The sequence below is a fragment of the Coregonus lavaretus genome (genome assembly GCF_964263955.1).
Source record: "Coregonus lavaretus genome assembly, chromosome: 14".
Lineage (NCBI taxonomy): Eukaryota > Metazoa > Chordata > Actinopteri > Salmoniformes > Salmonidae > Coregonus > Coregonus lavaretus.
Window position 1 is genome coordinate 44574351 of NC_140001.1, and position 24376 is coordinate 44598726.

The 24376-nt window shown below is 46.2% G+C and overlaps 1 pseudogene across 1 annotated transcript in view; it reads right to left on the reverse strand.

Moving 5' to 3' along the window:
• Positions 1–23024, reverse strand: part of LOC311141759 (metal transporter CNNM4-like) — a 41871-nt pseudogene extending 18847 nt beyond the window's left edge. Inside the window, exons 1-4 of the transcript in view lie at positions 21623–23024; positions 5415–5558; positions 4922–5062; positions 3934–4103 (exon numbers count right to left, since the gene is read on the reverse strand). The product of the transcript in view is annotated as a metal transporter CNNM4-like (transcript). The remainder of the gene's footprint in view (positions 1–3933; positions 4104–4921; positions 5063–5414; positions 5559–21622) is intronic.
• Positions 23025–24376: the final 1352 nt, after the last annotated feature.

Consider the following 24376-nt stretch of genomic DNA (forward strand, 5'->3'; position numbering starts at 1 on the left):
GTTTCCATTGATCATCCTTGAGATATTTCTACAACTTCATTGGAGTCCACCTGTGGTAAATTCAATTGATTGGACATGATTTGGAAAGGCACACACCTGTCTATATAAGGTCCCACAGTTGACAGTGCAAGTCAGAACAAAACCCAATCCATGAGAGAATTGTAGAGCTCAGAGACAGGATTGTGTCGAGGCACATATCTGTGGAAGGGTACCAAAACATTTCTGCAGCATTGAAGGTCCCCAAGAACACACTGGCCTCCATCATTCTTAAATGGAAGAAGTTTGGAACCACCAAGACTCTTCCTAGAGCTGGCCGCCCGGCGAAACTGAGCAATCGGGGGAGAAGGACAAGGGAGGTGACCAAGAACCTGATGGTCACTCTGACAGAGCTTGAGAGTTCCTCTGTGGAGATGAAAGAACCTTCCAGAAGGACAACCATCTCTGCAGCACTTCACTAATCAGGCCTTTATGGTAGAGTGGCCTGATGGAAGCCACTCCTCAGTAAAAGACACACGACAGCCCGCTTGGAGTTTGCCAAAATGCACCTAAAGGACTCTCAGACCATGAGAAACAAGATTCTCTGGTCTGATGAAACCAAGATTGAACTCTTTGGCCTGAATGCCAAGCGTCAGGTCTGGACGAAACCTGGCACCATCCCTACGGTGAAGCATGGTGGTGGCAGCATCATGCTGTGGGGATGTTTTCCAGCGGCAGGGACTGCGAGACTAGTCAGGATCGAGGAATAGATTAACGGAGCAAAGTACAGAGAGATCCTTGATGAAAACCTGCTCCAGAGTGCACAGGACCTCAGACTGGTGCAAAGGACAACAACCCCTAGCACACAGCCAAGAAAATGCAGGAGTGGCTTCGGGACAAGTCTCTGAATGTCCTTGAGTGGCCCAGCCAGACACCAGACTTGAACCTGATCGAACATCTCTGGAGAGACCTGAAAATAGCTGTGCAGTGATGCTCCCCATCCAACCTGACAGAGCTTGAGAGGATCTGCAGAGAAGAATGGGAGAAACTCCCCAAATACAGATGCGCCAAGCTTTTAGCACCATACCCAAAAAGACTCGAGGCTGTAATCGCTGCCAAAGGTGCTTCAACAAAGTACTGAGTAAAGGGTCAGAATAATTATGTCAATGTGTTAATTCCGGGGGGTTTGAATAAATTTGTAACGTAACAAAATGTGGAAAAAGTCAAGGGGTCTGAATACTTTTCAAAATTTCTTAAAACTCTGCATTGTTGGTTAAGGGCCCGTAAGCAAGGATTTTACGGTATAGTCTACACCTGTTGTATTCAGTGCATGTGACAAATACAATTTGATTTGACACTCCTGCCCCCAATTGCAGCCCCAACCCTGCAACAGGAGAAACACCAAGGCCTCCTGTGAACACCCAGAATGGAGCATTGGCAGCCACTCCGGTCCCCTGCAGCAGCTCCACTCCTTGGTGGAAGCTTAATCCGGGTGGACTGAGCTCTGCCAACACTGCTCTCCCAGTTCCCGCCCCAGTCCCTGCATCCAGCGACTTGAGGGAGGTCTGTCAAATGTTCAGTCTGCTCTGCTCTCATGTGGTTGGCCAGTGACTTTCGCAAAGTCTCTGCTCACTCACCAAATAGCTACAGATGACCCTATGCCTGTTAGCGCTTATGGGAATGAGCTGAATACCCCCTCTTACTTTAAATCTCGTAGGAGGCTTGGGCTAATGCACCTAAATGTGCGAAGTATGATTTCAAAAATTTACACAATTGACTGGGTCCAGGACTCGTGTCCTAACATTCTGGTTCTCTTGGAAACATGGTTAAATGGTCTAGTGGAGTATTTGCATATGATCTCAGTGATCATTGTCCCATAGTATGTATTACAGCAAAATACTAATCTTCATTTAAGTAAGAAGATACATTTTTTAAAGTTTTTACATGACATGTTCTACTCTGATTTAGCCACTGTCTCCTGTATTCCTGACCCTGAGTTGGCTCTAGAAAATGTATCCTCCATATTTATTCCTCTGGCAGATAAACAGACCCCTTTTAAACAATTCAGAGTCAAAAATAGATCTAACCCTTGATTTTCTTCAGAGCTATCTGAGTTCATTCAGATGAGACAGATGAAAAATCAGGGCTTTCTAAGCTCTATATCTAACTCTGCTGGTGATCCTTCTAAATTTGGGGAAACAGTAAATGCACCGAAGCGTACAAATTCCTCTTCTTCCCTGCCTAAGAATGTTCTGTCTGACTATGGCATCATAACTGAGAAGAATGGAATAAGTGATGCTGTCCATCATAATTTTATCATCTCGGCAGGCTTTTTATTTGAGAGAAACGGTGGTTTAATTGACCCTGGTCTGTAAATCGACTTCCCTCTGCCAGCCTGTAGCTGACTCAATAGTAAACCCGTCAACTTCTAGTGAAGCTTTGTTTTCATTTCAAGATGCCTTGCTTAAGATTTATGTTTTAAAAAAGCTGGAGCTGATATGCTTGATCCATTTTTGCTGCAGCTCTCTGCCTGTTGGTTGGCCCTATTTGATGTCACGTATGTTGATACATTGCTATGTTTTCATTTATAAAGCCCTTTTACAAAAAGACCCACTGTACCTAACATCATTACTAAACTTTAGACATATGAGTTACCACACCCGGTCTCAGGGATGGCTAACTCTGGAAATTCCTTAGGTCTCTACTGAGTTAGATAAATCAGATTTTAGTTTTCTTGCACCTTATTTGTGGAACCATCTTCAAAATGTTCTTAAATTTGATGTTTTGGTGCCTGTAGGGAAATTCAGAAAGCTAATTGAGGACCTTTTTTTACTGATGACCGTGTTTTTCTTATATATATATGTATTATGTGTGTATTTTCTGTAATATAAGTAATTCAGGGCTCATCCGTAAAAGAGACCTTGGTCTCAGTATGATTCCCTGATTAAATAAAGGTTAAATAAATAAAACAATTTTTTTGTGTATTGATACACAGATAACTGACAGCATGGCACGCATGGTGTCTTCTCCTTTCCCCCCTCTCTTCCCCCTTATGTAAGAGGATCAATTACTAAAGGCCAGACCCCTCTGGACCCAAATATGTCTCTCTCTCTCCCTCCCTTCCTTCCTTCCTCTGCACTTTCACTCTCTCTGCTTTCTCTCCGTCTCTCCCTCTCTCGCTCCACCCTCCCCTCTCTCACCCACTGTTCACCACACACCATGCCCTCTCCAGGAGCCCCCAGTACCTTCCGCTCCGTCCCTTGCAGCCTCTAACCTCCTACTGCAGTGCCAGCTGCAGTAACGCTACCCCCTGCCTATACCCCCTGCCCAGCCCAGCCCACTGCCCTGCATCTCAGTAGTCTAAAGTGGCCTCCTCGTCTCTTCTCCTCTGCTTTATCTGCACTGAGATTAATATACAGGCTCGGGAGAGCAATATGTCGGAGAGAGTGTGAGGGTGTAGGTGTGAAGCCAAAGCTGGCTTTCTCAATAGTCCTTAAACAGGATAGTTAATCTGTCTGTGTGCTTGATTGATTCATAGGCTCCCTCTGGGTTAGTGTTGTGACACAAAAAGCTTCCCTCCATCAACCCAGTGCCTTGTTAAATAAGGGTTGTGATTAAAAACGCTTTGCGGACCCTTTTGTTACCCCCATCAAGGCAGGACAGGGAGCTGCCATTTGTTACGTGTAGCAGGGATGTTAGAGCGTGTTGCTCAGGCCTATATCGTCCAGTATGAATAGAGTAAGCAATGATTAGTGAACTAACAAAGGAGGAACCTTTCACGTGGGAATTTGATATAGCATGTGATGCGGTTGGTGCACAGAAACCATTTTGGACCAGAATGCACCTGTTAGTTGTTTGTTGTACTTGTTTGTAGAGGTTATAAAAGAGTTGAAAGAGAAAAAGAAAGACAGAAAGAGAGAGAGAAAGAAAAATAACAATCGACCATTGAGGCCTTACCTGCAGTATGAGTATAAAGTAGTCGACAGCCTTCCCTCTCTGGTAGACATAGTGTTGAGGACAGCGTTTGTCACTGTCATTAAACTTGATCTCCTGGATCACGTCTGGGTGTCTTAGAATCCTCAACAGAACCTTGTCTGAGATCTGGGACGGGCTGAACAACATCACCTCTGGATGAGACAGGAAGATAAATATATTGTACATACAATATGTAACATACGTATACTGTACATATATGAGATCTGGGACGGGCTGAACAACCTCTGGATGGGAGAGAGACATACAGTATATTCTACATATATTATAGACACAGACATATATGAGGCTCTGGTTTGTCACGGCTATATATTGAATTGAAATGATCCAATGATAAAGTAGCCAACAATACGCTGCTTGTCTTTAGTGGTGATGACATGATGTCAGCAACATCACAGAGACATAGAAACCGAGAGAGCGAAGCAACAGAAAGAGAGGGGACAGGAGAATGAAACAGCGTGAGAGAGTGGTGAGATAGACTGATATACAGTAGATATTGAAACAATCCCAGTAGTGACAAAAAGAAAAGACAACGAGACTTGTAGAGGCAGACACAGACAGGCATGCTGTAACACTGCTCTGTCTGTTGTTTTAGAGAAAGAGGGAACTGCAACGGCTTTCTGGCTCCAGCTGACAGCACGCTACAACAAACCACATGACTAGTGGTGCTGGCAACAGCTTGTGTTACATAGATTACTACAAGTGAATCATTTATGTAATTACATTTAAACAGGTTTGAGAATGTTTCATTTTTACTATGAATGTTTAATACCTGCAGGAATTGAAACCATAACCTTGAGTCGTCACCGTATCTTAACAACTGAGAATCACATATTGTGCTATATGGTAATTGTATAGTGTATGTGAGTGTTTTGCGTTGTATGGTGTGGTTGGGAGGTTGATTGTCCCAACATGTCATTATTTTGGTTGGGGGGCAGGGTCACGTTCTAACCTGTAGCCAGGAAGCGGTGGGCGGCCAATAGCAGCTGAGGGGAGATCTTTACTTTGGATTCGCTCTCGCTCTGTTTGAAGGCGGAGAAGTTCCTCTTGTTTTTATTGGGTGCCACCTTCTTCCTGTTTCTGCTGTTGTCAGCTGGGAGGGAGAGAGACAACACAAAGGACTGGTCAGAATCAGAGATACATCATTATGTCTTACGTAAAACCAATAACAGCTTTTTCTAATACCCTTTTCACACTATCCAACCTGAACCTTACTGAACCATACTGTGCTGACAATTCACATTGTCCATTCCAGCATGGTGGATGCATAAGCAGGTGAGCAAAGCACAGCTCAGCTTGGTTTGGTTTGGCTCAGTAGTGTGAAAAGGGTATAGCTTGTATCTATTAATTCAGTGGATGTAATAAATGTGTTACAGGCTCATATGCCATAAGTGAAGATGTAATAAATGTGTTATAAGCGTGTTAAAAACATGTTATAGACTCACTGTAGAGGTCCGACTCATCCAAGATCTCTGATTTGATGATCTCCTCGATGACGTCTTCCAGGGTGATCAATCCCAGCACCTCGTAGAACGGATCCCCCTCCCCCTCGCTGTTCACCTTCTGAACGATGGCCAGGTGGGACTTACCTGAGAGAGAGAGAGAGAGAGAGAGAGAGAGAGAGAGAGAGAGAGAGAGAGAGAGAGAGAGAGAGAGAGAGAGAGAGAGAGAGAGAGAGAGAGGTTATGAGTTTATCAATACTACAGGCCAAAGTTAATGTCCATGGAATGTTAGAGCCATACGTGAGTTTGTCACTGCCTCCAAGACAGACTTCTAGTCACCAATATCCTGATTAAAATCTCATTATTGGCCAACAAGTTACTGCTAAAGGGCCAGTATGACTGCATTAAAACAACTACCCACCCAGTTCCGATTTTACCACACACTCCTCTGCTTACCCTGCTTGGATCGCTGACAAGATGTTGATGTGTATCAGTGTCTGTCATTAAGACTGTCTGTAGCTGGAATTTGGCCACAGTCACTCTGTTACTGTTCAACAAACACAACCTAACACAGTGGTATTCAAATACCCCTAGTGGGGTCACGGGGGAACTGCAGCAGTGTAGCCCAAATGTTTTAGGAACAAAAAATTAACAGTAAAGATTATTGTATGGGACATTTTACAAACGTTTTTGAGAAAGATCATTTGAAAGATACAATTTCATTGAGTAAATGTATTTGTTTGTTTCTTTTCGTTTTGATACATTTTTGATACATACATTTCCATTGAAATTAGCAAAATAGCATTTTTAGCAAAAAACTACTTCTCAAGCAATAGTTTTGTTAGGACTGTCTGGGAATGGTCCGATTTGGGAGGGGAAAACTGAAAATGAGCTGTTATTGGCAGAGAGGTTAGTCACTCTCTTTGTTATAGTCACTCTCTTTGTGATGTCACCATAGAAAACTGAAACTCCCGCCAATACAAACAAGCTAATTAGAAGGTCCTGTGTAGATTACATTTTCAACCAGCAACTACATTACATGACCAAAAGTATGTGGACACCTGCTCGCCGAACAACTAATTCCAAAATCATGGGCTTTAATATGGAGTTGGTCCCCCTTTTGCTGCTATAACATCCTCCACTCTTCTGGGAAGGCTTTACACTAGATGTTGGAACATTGCTGCAGGGACTTGCTTCCATTCAGCCACAAGAGCATTAGTGAGGTCGGGCACTGATGTTGGGCGATTAGGCCTGGCTCGCAGTCGGCGTTCCAATTCTTCCCAAAGGTGTTCAATGGGGTTGAGGTCAAGGCTCTGTGCAGGCCAGTCAAGTTCTTCCACACTGATCTCGACAAACCATTTCTGTGTGGACCTCGCTTTGTGCACGGAGGCACTGTCATGCTGGAACAGGAAACGGCATTCCTCGAACTGTTGCCACAAAGTTGGAAGCACAGAATCATCTAGAATGTCATTGTATGCTGTAGCGTTAAGATTTCCCTTTACTGGAACTAAGGGGCCTAGCCAGAACCATGAGAAACAGCCCCAGACCATTATTCCTCCTCCACCAAACTTTACAGTTGGCACTATGCATTGGGGCAGGTAGCGTTTGTCTGACATCTGCCAAACCCAGATTTGTCCATCGGACTGCCAGATGGTGAATCGTGGTTCATAACTCCAGAGAACGCATTTCCACTGCTCCAGATTCCAATGGCAGCAAGCTTTACACCACTCCAGCCGACGCTTGGCATTGTGCATGGTGGAAACCCATTTCAAGAAGCTCCCAACGAACAGTTATTGTGCTGACGTTGCTCCCAGAGGCAGTTTGGAACTCGGAAGTGAGTGTTGCAACCGAGGACAGACGATTTTTACACGCTATGGGCTTCAGTACTCGGCGGTCCCATTCTGTGAGCTTGTGTGGCCTACCACTTTGCGGCTGAGCTGTTGTTGCTCCTAGACGTTTCCACTTCACAATAATAGCACTTACAGTTGACCGTGGCAGCTCTAGCAAGGCAGAAATTTGACGAACTGACGGTGCCACGTTGAAAGTCACTGAGCTCTTCAGTAAGGCCATTCTACTGCCAGTGTTTGTCCATGAAGATTGCATGGTTGTGTGCTCGATTTTATATACCTGTCAGCAACGAGTGTGGCTGAAATAGCCGAATCCACTAATTTGAAGGGGTGCACAATATGATAGAAAACACAGGAAAAACATCATTCTGACTGCACTGGGCCATTAACTCATCAATATGCTTTTAAAAGACAGCTTATCGTCTATTCAAATGCCCAGATATTTGTAAGTAGGGACACAATCAATTTGGGCACACACAAGACAGAATAAAAGACAGACATGGGTCTAAACATAGGCTGTACCACACACACTCTCTCTCTCACACAAAATACAACAACCACAAACACACTAACAAACACACACACGTACACACACACACCTTCTTTAGTCATCTGCCTGGGAGCCTTGTTATCTGAACAAGAGACCTGTCCTTGTCCAAACTAATGGATCTGTTCAACTGTCATGCTTTTCCAGACCCAGACAGTCTCTCAGGTCATAGCCTAGTAGTCTGACTTTGAAATCTTCTCAAAGAATATCTAGGATACGCCTAGTTACAAGGCTATACTGTACGTTCTATTCTGAAGTAGACTGAAATGGGGTGGCAGGTAGCCTAGCGGTTAAGGGCGTTGGGCCAGTAACTGAAAGGTTGCTGGTTTGAATCCCTGAGCTGACTAGGTGAAAAATCTGTCGATGTGTCCTTGAGCAAGGCACTTAAACCTAATTGCTCTTGTAAGTCACTCTGGATAAGAGCGTCTGCAAAATGACAACTGAGGAAGTACAAGCGGCAGAACAAGTCATTTTGCTGACCTACGGCTTCCTGAGACTTTGTGAACATTAGCTGGGGTCTGATAGTCACTGTCACTAGCCGACAACCACCCGGTTACTCATCCCTGCACCATAGAGTCTGCTGTCCTATGTACATACACATGGAACAATGGTCACATTAATAATGTTTACATACAGTTTTACCAATGTCATATGTACTATATATACTATATTCTAGTCAAGGCCATCCTATTCAACTATTGCTGTACATATACTATTCTATTCACGTATTCTTCAAATATACTACATATTCTATCCACATACATGTCCATAATGTCTATACATCCCATCCCATCACACACATACACTGCTCAAAAAAATAAAGGGAACACTTAAACAACGCAATGTAACTCCAAGTCAATCACACTTCTGTGAAATCAAAGCAACACTGATTGACAATACATTTCACATGCTGTTGTGCAAATGGAACAGACAACAGGTGGAAATTATTGGCAATTAGCAAGACACCCCCAATAAAGAAGTGGTTCTGCAGGTGGTGACCACAGACCACTTCTCAGTTCCTATGCTTCCTGGCTGATGTTTTGGTCACTTTTGAATGCTGGCGGTGCTTTCACTCTAGTGGTAGCATGAGACGGAGACTACAACCCACACAAGTGGCTCAGGTAGTGCAGCTCATCCAGGATGGCACATCAATGCGAGCTGTGGCAAGAAGGTTTGCTGTGTCTGTCAGCGTAGTGTCCAGAGCATGGAGGCGCTACCAGGAGACAGGCCAGTACATCATGAGATGTGGAGGAGGCCGTAGGAGGGCATCAACCCAGCAGCAGGACCGCTACCTCCGCCTTTGTGCAAGGAGGAGTAGGAGGAGCACTGCCAGAGCCCTGCAAAATGACCTCCAGCAGGCCACAAATGTGCATGTGTCTGCTCAAACGGTCAGAAACAGACTCCATGAGGGTGGTATGAGGGCCCGACGTCCACAGGTGGGGGTTGTGCTTACAGCCCAACACCGTGCAGGACGTTTGGCATTTGCCAGAGAACACCAAGATTGGCAAATTCGCCACTGGCGCCCTGTGCTCTTCACAGATGAAAGCAGGTTCACACTGAGAACATGTGACAGACGTGACAGAGTCTGGAGACGCCGTGGAGAACGTTCTGCTGCCTGCAACATCCTCCAGCATGACCGGTTTGGCGGTGGGTCAGTCATGGTGTGGGGTGGAATTTCTTTGGGGGGCCGCACAGCCCTCCATGTGCTCGCCAGAGGTAGCCTGACTGCCATTAGGTACCGAGATGAGATCCTCAGACCCCTTGTGAGACCATATGCTGGTGCGGTTGGCCCTGGGTTCCTCCTAATGCAAGACAACACTACTGAGCCTCATTTTGACTTGTTTTAAGGACATTACATCAAAGTTGGATCAGCCTGTAGTGTGGTTTTCCACTTTAATTTTGAGGGTGACTCCAAATCCAGAACCTCCATGGGTTGATAAATTTGATTTCCATGGATAATTTTTGTGTGATTTTGTTGTCAGCACATTCAACTATGTAAAGAAAAAACTATTTAATAAGATTATTTCATTCATTCAGATCTAGGATGTGTTGTTTAAGTGTTCCCTTTATTTTTTTGAGCAGTGTGTATATATATATATATATACATACAGTTGAAGTCGGAAGTTTACAGACACTTAGGTTGGAGTCATTAAAACTTGTTTTTCAACCACTCCAAAAATGTCTTGTTAACAAACTATAGTTTTGGCAAGTCGGTTAGGACATCTACTTTGTGCAATTTTTCCAACAATTGTTTACAGAAAGATTATTTCACTTATAATTCACTGTATCACAATTCCAGTGGGTCAGAAGTTTACATACACTAAGTTTTACTGTGCCTTTAAACAGGTTGGAAAATTCCAGAAAATGATGTCATGGCTTTAGAAGCTTCTGATAGGCTAATTGACATCATTTTAGTCAATAGGAGGTGTACCTGTGGATGTATTTCAAGGTCTACCTTCAAACTCAGTGCCTCTTTGCTTGACATCATGGGACAATTAAAAGAAATCAGCCAAGACCTCAGAAAAAAAATTGTAGACCTCCCCAAGTCTGGTTCATTCTTGGGAGCAATTTCCAAATGCCTGAAGGTACCACGTTCATCTGTACAAACAATAGTACGCAAGTATAAACACCATGGGACCACGCAGCCGTCATACCGCTCAGGAAGGAGACGCGTTCTGTCTCCTAGAGATGAATGTACTTCGGTGCAAAAAGTGCAAATCAATCCCAGAACCACAGCAAAGGACCTTGTGAAGATTCTGGAGGAAACAGGTACAAAAGTATCTATATCCACAGTAAAACAAGTCCTATATCGACATTACCTGAAAGGCCGCTCAGCAAGGAAGAAGCCACTGCTCCAAAACCGCCATAAAAAAGCCAGACTACGGTTTGCAACTGCACACAGAGACAAAGATCGTACTTTTTGGAGAAATGTCCTCTGGTCTGATGAAACAAAAATAGAACTGTTTGGCCATAATGACCATCGTTATGTTTGGAGGAAAAAAGGGGCAGGCTTGCAAGCCGAAGAACACCATCCCAACCATGAAGCACGGGGGAGGCAGCATCATGCTGTGGGGGTGCTTTGCTGCAGGAGGGACTGGTGCACTTCACAAAATAGATGTGGATATATATTGAATCTCAAGACATCAGTCAGGAAGTTAAAGCTTGGTCGCAAATGGGTCTTCCAAATGGACAATGACCCCAAGCATACTTCCAATGTTGTGGCAAAATGGCTTAAGGACAACAAAGTCAAGGTATTGGAGTGGCCATCACAAAGCCCTGACCTCAATTCTATAAAAGATTTGTGGGCAGAAATTAAAAAGCGTGTGCGAGCAAGGAAGCCTAGAAACCTGACTCAGTTACACCAGCTCTGTCAGGAGGAATGGGCTTCAAAATTCACCCAACTTATTGTGGGAAGCTTGTGGAAGGCTACCCAAAACGTTTGACCCAAGTTAAACAATTTAAAGGCAATGCTACCAAATACTAATTGAGTGTATGTCACGGTTTCGGCCGAGACTGCTCCTCCTCCTGGTTCGGGCAGGCTTCGGCGTTCGCCGTCCCCGGAGTACTAGCTGCCACCGCTCTATGTTTCGTCATTTGATTGCTTTTGTCTGCCTGTTACACCTGTGTCCATTTGTGTGTTGATTACGTGTCTTATAAGTTCCTTGTTTTGCACTAGAATGATTGTGTGTTGTTATGACTGCCACTGTGTCGGAGCTACGTGTTTGCACCCTGTTTGTTTTGTGTTTAGTGTTTATGCGTGTGCGTAATTTTCCCTCGCCTCTTGGTGTATTTTGAGGTCGGGGTTTTTTCTCGTAACATTAGACTATTAAAGTCTGTTGGACTTAACCTCTGTGTCCTGCGCCTGACTCCTCCACCACATCCACATCGGTTCTAGTGACAGAACAACACACCACCATGGAGTCAGCAGGAACAGCGGCGGCACCCGAATCCCTGGAAGACCGGATCAACTACCAGGACACCATGATCCGGCAACTCGGGGCCGCCATGGACGAGGTGTCCAACACTCTGCGCCGATTGGTGAATCGAGAGGTGCCCACGCACTCTTACAACATCCCATCACCAACGGCCAGTCCTCCTCTCTCAGCACCGGAACCCAGTGGCATTCGGCTCTCGCTCCCGAGGGCATATGACGGTTCTGCAGCCGGGTGTCAGGGATTCCTCCTGCAGGTGGAACTTTACCTTGCCACCATACACCCGGCGCCCTCGGGATACGAGAGCGTCTCCGCCCTCATCTCCTGTCTATCCGGCAAGGCGTTGGAGTGGGCCAACGCCGAATGGAGGGGAATAGACGCCGCAACCATCACCTACGCGGAGTTCTCCCGCGGCTTCAGGGCTGTCTTCGATCATCCATCTGAGGGGAAAGCGGCGGGAGAGCGTCTATTCCACCTCCGACAGGGGAAGAGGAGCGCACAGGAGTTCGCACTGGAGTTCCGGACACTAGCGGCGGATGCGGGGTGGATGAGAGGGCCCTCATCGACCACTACCGGTGTAGCCTACGAGAGGACGTTCGTCGTGAGCTGGCCTGCAGGGACACCAACCTGTCGTTCGACCAGTTGGTGGACATTTCCACCCGTCTAGACACCCTGCTGGCTACCCGCGGACGTCCCGAGTGGGGGTCGTCCATTCCACCCTCCTGTGCGTTCTACTCCAAGAAGCTCAGCTCGGCGGAGCGCAACTATGATGTTGGGGACAGGGAGCTGTTAGCCGTAGTCCAGGCCCTAAAGGTGTGGAGGCATTGGCTTGAGGGGGCTCAACACCCTTTCCTCATTCTGACTGATCACCGTAACCTGGAGTACATCCGGGCAGCTAGGAGATTGAACCCTCGTCAGGCTAGGTGGAACATGTTCCTAACCTGGTTTGTTTTTAAGATCACATACATCCCTGGGTCCCAGAATGGTAAGGCAGACGCCCTGTCCCGGCGGTATGACACAGAGGAGAGGTCCAACGAGCCTACTTCCATATTGCCGGAGTCTTGTTTGGTGGCGCCGGTGGTATGGGAGGTCGATGCGGAAATCGAGCGGGCACTGCGTACCGACCCTACTCCCCCCGAGTGTCCTGTGGGGCGGACGTACGTTCCGCTCGAGATTCGTGATCAACTTATTTATTGGGCTCATACATCACCCTCCTCTGGACATCCAGGTATTGGCCGGACCGTGCACTGTCTTAGCATGAAATACTGGTGGCCAACGTTAGCTAGGGATGTGAGGGTTTATGTCTCCTCCTGCTCGGTGTGTGCCCAGTGTAAGGCGCCTAGACATTTGCCCAGGGGTAAGCTACATCCCCTGCCCGTTCCACAACGACCATGGTCCCACCTATCGGTGGATTTCGTAACCGACCTACCCCCCTCCCAGGGGAATACCACCATTTTGGTCGTTGTGGATCGGTTTTCCAAGGCCTGTCGTCTACTTCCCATGCCGGGTCTCCCTACTGCCCTACAAACCGCTGAGGCCCTATTTACCCATGTGTTCCGGCACTATGGGGTCCCCGAGGATATAGTGTCTGACCGAGGTCCCCAGTTCACCTCCAGAGTTTGGGGGGCGTTCATGGAACGGTTGGGGGTCTCGGTAAGCCTTACCTCGGGGTACCACCCAGAGAACAATGGGCAGGTGGAACGTGTCAACCAGGATGTGGGTAGGTTTTTGAGGTCCTATTGCCGGGACCGGCCGGAGGAGTGGTCTAGGTTCATCCCCTGGGCAGAGATGGCCCAGAACTCTCTCCGCCACTCCTCCACCAATTTAACACCTTTCCAGTGTGTTTTAGGTTATCAGCCGGTCCTGGCACCATGGCATGAGAGCCAGATCGAGGCCCCTGCGGTGGACGAGTGGATTCGGCGCTCGGAGGAGACGTGGGACGCTGCCCATGTCCATCTGCAGCGTGCCATCCGTCAACAAAAGGCGAGCGCCGATCGCCACCGCAGTGAGGGACCGGTGTACGCACCGGGAGATCGAGTCTGGCTCTCGACTCGAAACCTGCCCCTCCGCCTGCCCTGCCGGAAGCTGGGTCGGCGGTTTGTGGGGCCCTTCAAAGTCCTGAGAAGATTGAACGAGGTGTGTTACAGGTTACAACTGCCTATAGAGTATAAAAATATTAACCCCTCGTTCCATGTGTCTCTTCTCAGGCCGGTGGTAGCTGGCCCACTCCAAGAAGATGAGATAGGAGAGACCCCTCCGCCCCCTTTGGACATCGAGGGGGCCCCGGCGTACAGGGTCCGGACCATCTTGGACTCGAGGCGCCGGATGAGTGGTCTCCAGTATCTCGTGGAGTGGGAGGGGTACGGTCCGGAGGAACGGTGCTGGGTGCCCAGGAGGGACATACTCGATCCATCCCTCCTGACTGAGTTTCACCGTGTGCATCCCACGCGCCCGGGTCCGCGTCCTCCTGGCCGTCGCCGGGGTCGGCGCACGGCTGGAGCCGCGCGTCAAGGGGGGGGTACTGTCACGGTTTCGGCCGAGACTGCTCCTCCTCCTGGTTCGGGCAGGCTTCGGCGTTCGCCGTCCCCGGAGTACTAGCTGCCACCGCTCTATGTTTCGTCATTTGATTGCTTTTGTCTGCCTGTTACACCTGTGTCCATTTGTGTGTTGATTACGTGTCTTATAAGTTCCTTGTTTTGCACTAGAATGATTGTGTGTTGTTATGACTGCCACTGTGTCGGAGCTACGTGTTTGCACCCTGTTTGTTTTGTGTTTAGTGTTTACGCGTGTGCGTAATTTTCCCTCGCCTCTTGGTGTATTTTGAGGTCGGGGTTTTTTCTCGTAACATTAGACTATTAAAGTCTGTTGGACTTAACCTCTGTGTCCTGCGCCTGACTCCTCCACCACATCCACATCGGTTCTAGTGACAGTGTATGTAAACTTCTGACCCACTGGGAATGTGATGAAAGAAATAAAAGCTGAAAGAAATCATTCACTCTACTATTATTCTGACATTTCACATTCTTAAAATAAAGTGGTGATCCTAACTAACCTAAAACAAGAAATGTTTACTAGGATTAAATGTCAGGAATTGTGAAAAACTGAATTTAAATGTATTTGGCTAAGGTGTATGTAAACTTCCGACTTCTCCTGAGTGGCGCAGTGGTCTAGCTGTGCCACTAGAGATCCTGGTTCGAAGCCAGACTCTGTTGTAGCCGGCAGCGACCGGGAGACCCATGGGGCGGCACACAATTGGCCCAGTGTCGTCGAGGGTAGGGGAGGGAATGGCAGGCAGGGATGTAGCTCAGTTGGTAGAGCATGGCGTTTGCAACGACAGGGTTGTGGGTTCGTTTCCCACGTGGGGCCAGTATGAAAAATAATGTATGCACTAACTGTAAGTCGCTCTGGATAAGAGCGTCTGCTAAATGTAATATACAGTGGGGAGAACAAGTATTTGATACACTGCTGATTTTGCAGGTTTTCCTACTTACAAAGCATGTAGAGGTCTTTAATTTATATCATAGGTACACTTCAACTGTGAGAGACGGAATCTAAAACAAAAATCCAGAAAATCACATCGTATGATTTTTAAGTAATTAATGTGCATTTTATTGCATGACATAAGTATTTGATACATCAGAAAAGCAGAACTTAATATTTGGTACAGAAACCTTTGTTTGCAATTACAGAGATCATACGTTTCCTGTAGGTCTTGACCGGGTTTGCACACACTGCAGCAGGGATTTTGGCCCACTCCTCCATACAGACCTTCTCCAGATCCTTCAGGTTTCAGGGCTGTCGCTGGGCAATACAGACTTTCAGCTCCCTCCAAAGATGTTCTATTGGGTTCAGGTCTGGAGACTGGCTAGGCCACTCCAGGACCTTGAGATGCTTCTTATGGAGCCACCCCTTCGTTGCCCTGGCTGTGTGTTTCGGGTCGTTGTCATGCTGGAAGACCCAGCCACGACCCATCTTCAATGCTCTTACTGAGGGAAGGAGGTTGTTGGCCAAGATCTCGCGATACATGGCCCCATCCATCCTCCCCTCAATACGGTGCAGTCGTCCTGTCCCCTTTGCAGAAAAGCATCCCCAAAGAATGATGTTTCCACCTCCATGCTTCACGGTTGGGATGGTGTTTTGGGGGTTGTACTCGTCCTTCTTCTTCCTCCAAACACGGCGAGTGGAGTTTAGACCAAAAAGCTCTATTTTTGTATCATCAGACCACATGACCTTCTCCCATTCCTCCTCTGGATCATCCAGATGGTCCTTGGCAAACTTCAGACGGGCCTGGACATGCGCTGGCTTGAGCAGGGGGACCTTGCGTGCGCTGCAGGATTTTAATCCATGACGGCGTAGTGTGTTACTAATGGTTTTCTTTGAGACTGTGGTCCCAGCTCTCTTCAGGTCATTGACCAGGTCCTGCCGTGTAGTTCTGGGCTGATCCCTCACCTTCCTCATGATCATTGATGCCCCACGAGGTGAGATCTTGCATGGAGCCCCAGACCGAGGGTGATTGACCGTCATCTTGAACTTCTTCCATTTTCTAATAATTGCGCCAACAGTTGTTGCCTTCTCACCAAGCTGCTTGCCTATTGTCCTGTAGCCCATCCCAGCCTTGTGCAGGTCTATAATTTTATCCCTGATGTCCTTACACAGCTCTCTGGTCTTGGCCATTGTGGAGAGGTTGGAGTCTGTTTGATTGAGTGTGTGGACAGGTGAATTTTATACAGGTAACGAGTTCAAACAGGTGCAGTTAATACAGGTAATGAGTGGAGAACAGGAGGGCTTCTTAAAGAAAAACTAACAGGTCTGTGAGAGCCGGAATTCGTACTGGTTGGTAGGTGATCAAATACTTATTTCTTAAAAATCATACAATGTGATTTTCTGGATTTTTGTTTTAGATTCCTTCTCTCACAGTTGAAGTGTACCTATGATAAAATGTACAGACCTCTACATGCTTTGTAAGTAGAAAAACCTGCAAAATCAGCAGTGTATCAAATACTTGTTCTCCCCACTGTATATATATATACATATTTATAAACTGGGTGGTTCAAGTTCTGAAAGCTGATTGACTGACAGCTGTGGTATATCAGACTGTATAACACGGGTATGCAAATCGTTTATGTTTACTGCTCTAATTACGTTGATAACCACTTTATAATAGCAATAAGGCACCTCGGGGGTTTGTGGTATATGGCCAATATACCATGGCTAAGGGCTATATCCAGGCACTCCTCATTGCTTAAGAACAGCCCTTAGCCGTGGTATATTGGCCATATACCACAACCCCTCTGGCCTTATTGCTTAAACATATACTGTATACATATATACATACATATATATACAGTACCAGTCAAAAGTTTGGACACACCTACCCATTCCAGGGTTTTTCTTTATTTTTTACTATTTTCTACGTTGTAGAATAATAGTGAAGACATCAAAACTATGAAATAACACACGGAATCATGAATTAATCACAAAAGTGTTAACAACTCAAAATACATTTTATATTTGAGATTCTTCAAAGTAACCACCCTTTGCATTGATGACAGCTTTGCACACTCTTGGCATTCTCTCAACCAGCTTCAAGAGGTAGTCACCTGGAATGCATTCTAATTAACAGGTGTGCCTTGTTAAAAGTTAATTTGTGGAATTTCTTTCCTTAATGCATTTGAGCCAATCAGTTGTGTTGCGACAAGGTAGGGGTGGTATACAGAAGATAGCCCTATTTGGTAAAAGACCAACTCTATATTATGGCAAGAACAGCTCAAATAAGCAAAGAGAAACGACAGTCCATCATTACTTTAAGAAATGAAGGTCAGTCAATACGGAACATTTCAAGAACTTTTAAAGTTTCTTCAAGTGCAGTCGCAAAAACCATGAAGTGCTATGATGAAACTGGCTCTCATGAGGACCGCCACAGGAAAGGAAGACCCAGAGTTACCTCTGCTGCAGAGGATAAGTTCATTAGAGTTACCAGCCTCAAAAATTACTGCCCAAATAAATGCTTCACCGAGAGTTCAAGTAACAGACACATCTCAACATCAACTGTTCAGAGGAGACTGCATGAAATCAGGCCTTCATGGTCGAATTGCTGGAAAGAAACCACTACTAAAGGACACCAATAAAAATAAGAGAATTGCTTGGGCCAAGAAACACGAGCAATGGACATTAGACTGATGGAAATCTGTCCTTTGGTCTGATGAGACCAAATTTGAGATTTTTGGTACCAACCGCCAGGTCTTAGTGAGACGCAGAGTAGGTGAACGGATGATCTCCGCATGTGTGGTTCCCACTGTGACGCATGGAGGAGGAGTTGTGATGGTGTGGGGGTACTTTTCTGGTGAAACTGTCAGTGATTTATTTAGAATTCAAGGCACACATAACCAGCATGGCTACCACAGCATTCTGTAGCGACACACCATCCCATCTGGTTTGCGCTTAGTGGGACTATCATTTGTTTATCAACAGGACAATGACCCAACACACCTCCAGGCTGTGTAAGGACTATTTGACCAATAAGGAGAGTGATGGAGTGCTGCATTAGATGACCTTGCCTCCACAATCACCCGACCTCAACCCAATTGAGATGGTTTGGGATGAGTTGGACTGCAGAGTGAAGGAAAAGCAGCCAACAAGTGCTCAGCATATGTGGGAACTCCTTCAAGACTGTTGGAAAAGCTTTCCAGGTGAAGCTGGTTGAGAGAATGCCAAGAGTGTGCAAAGCTGTCATCAAGGCAAAGGGTGGCTACTTTGAAGAATCTCAAATATAAAATGTATTTTGATTTGTTTAACACTTGTTTTGTTACTACATGATTCCATATGTGTTATTTCATAGTTCTGATGTCTTCAGTAATATTCTACAATGTAGAGAATAGTAAAAATAAAGAAAAACCTTGGAATGAGTAGGTGTGTCGATGCACAGATCTGGGGAAGGGTACCAAAAAAGTTCTGCAGCATTGAAGGTCCCCAAGAACACAGTGGCCTCCATCATTCTTAAATGGAAAAAGTTTGGAACCACCAAGACTCTTCCTAGCGCTGGCCGCCCGGCCAAACTGAGCAATCGGGGGAAGGGCCTTGGTCAGGGAGGTGACAGAGAATCAGATGTTCACTCTGACAGAGCTCCAGAGTTCCTCTGTGGAGATGGGAGAACCTTCCAGACGGACAACCATCTCTGCAGCACTCCACCAATCAGGCCTTTATGGTAGAGTAGCCAGATGGAAGCCACTCTTCAGTAGAAGGCACATGACAGCCCGCTTGGAATTTGCCAAAAGGCACCTAAAGTACTCAGACCATGAAAAACAAAATTCTCTGGTCGGATGAAACCAAGATTGAACTCTTTGGCCTGAATGCCAAGCGTCAGCGTCACGTCTCGAGGAAACATTGCACCATCTCTACGGTGAAGCATGGTGGTGGCAGCATCATGCTGTGGGGATGTTTTTCAGCGTCAGGGACTGGGAGACTAGTCAGGATCGAGGAAAAGATGAACGGAGCAAAGTACAAAGACATCCTTGACGTAAACATGCTCCAGAGCGCTCAGGACCTCAGTCTGGGGCGAAGCTTCACCTTCCAACAGGACAATGACCCTAAGAACACAGCCAAGACAATACAGGAGTGGTTTCAGGACAAGTCTCTGAATGTCCTTGAGTGGCCCAGCCAGAGCCCGGACTCTGGAGAGACCTGAAAATAGCTGTGCAGCAACGCTCCGCATCCAACCTGACATAGCTTGAGAGGATCTGCAGAGAACAATGGGAGAATCTCTCCAAATACAGGTGTGCCAAGCTTGTAGCGTCATTCCCAATAAGACTCAGGCTGTAATCGCTGCCAAAAGTGCTTCAACAAAGTACTGAGTAAAGGGTCTGAATACTTATGTAAATGTGATATTTCCGGGTTGTATTTTTTATATACACATTTGCAACAATTTCTAAAAACCTGTTTTTGTTTTGTCATTATGGATTATTGTGTGTAGATTGATGAGGTAAAAAACAATGTAATCCATTTTAGAATAAGGCTGTAACGTAAGAAAATGTGGAAAAATTGAAGGGGTCTGAATACTTTCCGAATGCACTGTAGAATCCCTATTAATACAATAGGATATCTTTGGGCCTAGTCGTAAATATTTGCCATTTAACGTTTAAAATATATGACCTTTTATTGTGGCATAAACACAACTAGTTATGATGTTTTCATCTGACTGTCAAACAATCATTAGGCTAACTGCGCACGTTCATCCACTCGCAACATATTTCCAGCCGCCGAAAAACAGGGGTGAATGGAAATAGACATCTTTTATAGAAAACACCAAGAAGTGTAATGACATTTGGCGATTGTCATTAGGCCAGAATGTATATGTCCACTGCTGTCCACACGCGTCTCGGTGTCGGCCGCTTGTCGAACCACATCACATTTTGGAGCGTAGGTTATACCACCCGTTACAGCGGGTGATTTGGACGGAGTCAGGCGCAGAATAATGGTTTATTCGGCCAATACAGCGGTTCGCAGCAATGCGTAAAACAACTACAGTGCGACTTAACGGCGCACTGGGGAAAACAAAACACACAGGTGAATATCCCGACGATAAAGTACATAATGCTCCATCCACCAAGCTGTCGACACCTCCACATGAAACAATCACACACAAAGACATGGGGGTGCAAAGGGAATAATTATACAGGGACTGATGAGGGGATATGAACCAGGTGTGTTTAAAAAAGGCGGGTGGCGGTGTTTAAAAAAGGCGGATGGCTAGAAGGCGGGTGACGACAAATGCTGAAGCCTGCCCGAACAAGGAGAGGAGGCAGCTTTTGAGGAAGTGGTGACACCCGTTTTCAAGTCCATTCGCAAATTTTTCATGCCTCTGACATGTGGAATTGATAAAAAGTGGTGTAATAGCCTACAGTTTTCATGACATTTTGTTTTAATTATTATGATAGGCTCATGTTTTACTGGTAAGGCGTACCCCCACTATTTATTTTGCTGACTGTACCACTTTACTTTCATCCCTGATTATGTTGTGTATTGGTGATTAAATCAATATTCTTAAACCAAAGAGTATTGTCTGCCAGTGTGAGTGTTACTACAGTCGAGGGATCATGCAGTGAATCTGCCAACCTTTGTAGGCCTGTGTTGTTCAAGGTTGACTGAGATGATGAGAGTAGAATGATAATTACAAGGTTGCTGGGGTTCTAATTCTAAATGAATGAAAACATAAACATAGAGAAGGAGTATGAGAAGTTCAGACAGTGTGAGAGATCGGATGGGGTAAACTTGGGACATAGCAGGCAGCCTACTCCAGGCCAGAGAGATACTGAATATAAAAACATAAAAACAAGCCCACAGAAAGAATCAATAACTACAGCTGCTCTCCAAAACGTGGCTGAAACTGAGTGAGAGAAAACATGATTTCTGCGCCCAAATGTGTGTATTTGTGCATGAGTGTCTCTGTCATTTGTCAAGTGATCATTTGTCAGATGAAGGGGAGGTGGCCCCAGTGACATGTCTCTCTCTCTCTCTGTCTCTCTCACACACACACACACACACACACACACACACACACACACACACACACACACACACACAGAGGAGTTAAATTCTATCACCTGACCTCACACACACACTTCCATTGTAAGAGCCCCCATCAGCCACTGCTGTCACAGACAAGGTAACCAAACTTGGTAAAGGTAGTGAACAAGGTAAATAACTTGTTTACTGACAAGGTAAACAAACAAATCAATGTAAACAAAACCACCTACATCATGTCACCCTCACTACTTTCCCTCCCTGTGACCCTGGCTTCGTCCCAAATGAGCCCTCTAGGCCCTGGTCAAAAGTAGTGCATAGGGGATAGGGTGCCATTTGGGATTCAGCCCCCATATCCAAACAAACCTTTCTTGAACTCCTCCAACATGGAATCCAGCTTGGTGTCATGGAACACGAAGTGGACCGGGTGGTTGTAGAACTTGGTGATAGTCTTCAGCGTCGTACAGTCATCCGGGTCAACGAAAGCCAAGTCCTTGACGAACATGATATCCACAATGTTCGACCGCTCGTGCTCGAACACTGGTATGCGCGTGTACCCGCTCTCCATGATCTCTGACATGGTGTTGAAGTCCAGCACGGCGTCGCTGTGGATCATGAAGGAGTTACTGATCGGTGTCATGACATCTTGAACGGTTTTGGTCCTGAGCTCGAGCGCACCTTGGATCATGTTTAGCTCCTCTTTGACCAGGTCATTGTATGGTTCCGTTACTCTCAGCATCTCCACTAGTTTCTCCCGGTTGTACACAGTACCGATCTCCTGGCCCAGGACACAGTCCAGGAGTTTACTGATGGGCCATGACAGGGGGAAGGTGACCAACATGAAGAACTTGGTCGCCGTGATGGTGTTAGCTCCTACAGCCAACCCGTGACGAGAGCACAGAGCCTGGGGCACAATCTCCCCAAATATGACAATACTTATAGTGGAGGCGACCACAGCACCCAGGCCTGACCCTATCAAGTCCTCCAGAAGGATAGTGAGCGTTGTGTTGACAAGCACATTACCCAGGAGCAACGAGCATAGCAGATAGTTCCCTTTCCTCCGAATGGGCTCGATCTTGCTGGCATACCTCTTCTCCTTCTCGGTACCGCAGCTCTGGACTATCCGGAGCTCCATAGGATCCAGGGCCATGAGTCCCAGGTTAAGCCCGCTGAACATACCTGACAGTACCAGCAGGCAGCAGATGAGGATGCACTGGAACCACATAGGAAGCATGGACTTCTTCTCCTCCACCACCCGCAGCCTCCCGTCATCCTCACCCAACAGGTACCACTTGCCATCCTGGCTTTCCCGGACGCATAGCCCATACTCCTTCTGGGGCTCGCTCTTCCGGAGAGGCTTGATTTTCAAACTCAGAACCCCCCAGGTTCGGAGGTGGCTCACGTTCATGCCACCCCTGATAACGATATCTTTGCTATAGTCGGCACAAGTCCTGTTAAAAGGAGCATTGTTGCTGGTAACATCACCTTCCTCATGTTCATGGTCGGTGAATCTGATCTGTGACGAGGTGTCAGGAAGAATCTGCAGCCCGTAGAACCTCAGGAAGATGTTGCTCTCTTCTGTTACCTGAATCACCCCGTCATTGGTGGTCGTGGCCGGCTTGTCACTCCTCTCCAGCCGCATGCCGAAGATCCGGGTGGGACTACCAGTCTCCGGGACCCCCGTCTCAGCTCCTGTGCCCACCGTACACCATAGGAAAACTATTAAAGTTAGTGTATACCCCTGCCAGACACTCCAGTCTGTCGCCATGTCTGTTTCACTCTGTGCTAACTGAGAGCTGACATCACCTACTCATTCTGCACAGCCGCCCGTCATTAACATAATTCTGCTGCGCATCCAATCCGCATCAGAGACGTCATGTAATGAGATTGAGCGAGCCCCTCTGCGCTTGTTTTTTTTAAGAGACAATCAGCAGTTGAAACAATAACAAAGAGTTTTCCCCGCCCCTGTTTCAGTAAGGGGTTTGGGGCTGTAGAAGTATACCCACTTTCAAATTCATAGACAGAGATATGGATGCAAGGACTGACACTCCATGATATCAAAATTATAATTTTAACCATGTTTTGAGGCTATATAGTTTGTTTGTTTACATTTACTTTGTTTGCAAACATTTGAGTAAAAAAGGCTTATATTTGGGGTTCTGATGGGGTATGACAGTTGAACTAAGCTCGTGAGGCATTTATAAGTTATATTCTTCAAGAGTCAATGGGTACATATCATTAATTTATAAGCCTAAAAATGAGTGTAGCACTGGGCACACACAGGTTGAATCAATGTTGTTTCCACGTCATTTCAATTAAATTACCAACGTGGAAATTGAAGCAATGTGGAATAGACGTTGAATTGATGTCTGTGCCCAGTGGGGCAGATAGCCCCTTCAAGGTGGGTAGAATTGTTATTTTTTTTAGATGGACTACAGGGTATCAAAAACATTTTTGGCATGTTTTGCTTGTTGTTTTATCACACACTGTGTACTTTTAGTCTGCACATGCTCCTATGCAGCCCACTGAACCCCCACCTGCTTGGTAAACAGTACACCATTACAAAAATAACCCCCTGTGATTGAACAGTGATGAGATAATTTCAGTATTGGGCTATAAAATGTATTTCAAACTGAGTGCCCTCTAACCTGCAATATATTTTCAAACATTTGAAAATAGGCTCGTTTTACCAACATGTGGGGGCTCATATTGATAGGACATTGACAACTAGTACCTGTACTGCATTGTCAATGCAGATACCCATCTTGTTATGAGGGACTGGCAGCAGGGCATTGTATGGCCTATTATATGCCTGGTGCTTTTGGCATCTGCCACTGTTACCCAGATCATGACCTGCTTTGGTGGTCAACACTGTACACAACTGGGATTTCTTGGAAATGAGCTTTCATGGAGTCTTCAGTGTCAGGACAAAATAGATGCTAGAATAGATCCTGGTCCCTGTATGGTGTGAGAGGAAAATAATTTTAACCTTTTACAACTCCCCTATTTCCATCCTGTGTGTGGAGTATTGTGGCTAAAATCTCAGTGTTAGTTCGCCCCCTAGTGTACAAACCACAGAAAGGCACCACAGGTTCTCTTGGACAGAGTTGGGGTCCATTC